General features: G+C 46.8%; 1 pseudogene; it reads left to right on the top strand.

Annotated features, from left to right (window-relative positions):
* Positions 1 to 791: 791 nt before the first annotated feature.
* LOC102845533 overlaps positions 792 to 1,386 on the top strand; it is a 12,751-nt pseudogene continuing 12,156 nt past the window's right edge.

Genomic DNA, 1,386 nt, shown 5'->3' with positions numbered 1-1,386 from the left:
AAAAAAATACTAGCAAACCATCACTAAGATTTATATGAAAAATTGTGAAATGTTTACTATAACTTTGCAATAAACCAAGACTGCTAACAATTAATAAGAGTTAAAGAAAACACAGTGCTTCATTTCCATGGAACAATTTCCAGGGAACCTTTCAAAAGAATGAGCAATTCTGTATCCACCAATGGGACATATTATTTAAAAAAAACAATTCAAGCTCCCACCAAACGGTAAGAGACAGCAGAGTGCATAATGTGTTCCCAAACCGATATAATTCTAAGGGGAACAATACACGTATATGCTTGTATTTGCATAAAATACATTTAGAAAACTCTGAAGAAAATATATTAAAAATAAATAAAACTGAGGAGACAAACTGGAATCAATGTTAACAGATTTAGTTTTTATTTGTATGGCTTGAATTTCAAATCTATCAATTATTTAACCTTTTAAACATATCTGTCATAAAACAAAAAACTCTACCTTGTCCTTTTCATATGGGACCTGTATGAAGCTTCTCAATGGGATGGCCTGACGCGGTAACTACAAGGGGCTCAAGTTCAGGAACCACTGTGAGGACGACACAGACGAGACGGTGTCTCCTTCTGCTTTAAGAGGGTCACTATAAGTGGAAAGTGTTTCAGTGACACCGACCAGCATTTTGTATTAATCAAGTATGAATTTCAGTTGATCTCTGTGTTTTGAAGAGCAGCAGAGGGCTCAGTACTGGGGACAAGAGATGGCATCAGGGCAGAGGTGTGGGGAGTGACCCGTCAAGGTGGCAGTGACAGCTGATGGCAGAGCTGGGTGCCCTCCTGGGTGTCAAGAGGGTCATCGACTTCGCCGGGAGATCCGGGTGAAACCTGACAAGCTGGCCGTGGTCACGGATGGGGTGAAGCACGCCATGAACCCCTTCTGTGAGATCGCAGTGGAGGAGGCCATGCTGCTCAAGGAGAAGCAGCTGGTGAAGGAGGTCATCGCTGTCTGCTGTGGGCCTGCACAGTGCCAGGAGACCATCTGCACCGCTCTGGCTATGAGCGCTGACCCGGGCATCCATGTGGAGGTGCAGGCAGCAGAGCCTGATCACCTAGGTCCCCTGCAGGTGGTCCGGGTCCTGACCACGCTGGCAGAGAAGGAGAAGATGAACCTGGTGCTGCTGGGCAAGCAGGGCATTAATGATGATTGTAACCACAAGGCACATTCGCCTCTCAGGTGACGCTGGAGGTCGACAAAGTGACCGTGGAGCGGGAGATCGACGGGGGCCTGGAGACTCTGCCTGAAGTTGCCTGCCGTGGTGACCGCTAACCTGTGGCTCAACGAGCCTCGTTATGCCACACTGCCCATCATCATGAAAGCCAAGAAGAAGAATGAGGTGATCAAGGCCAGGGA

The sequence above is a fragment of the Elephantulus edwardii genome, unplaced genomic scaffold, assembly GCF_000299155.1.
Source record: "Elephantulus edwardii isolate Elephantulus edwardi_28Jun2011 unplaced genomic scaffold, EleEdw1.0 scaffold00256, whole genome shotgun sequence".
NCBI classification, from domain to species: domain Eukaryota; kingdom Metazoa; phylum Chordata; class Mammalia; order Macroscelidea; family Macroscelididae; genus Elephantulus; species Elephantulus edwardii.
Note: the sequence above shows the minus strand (reverse complement) of the source record. Positions and strands in the feature narration are given on the sequence as shown.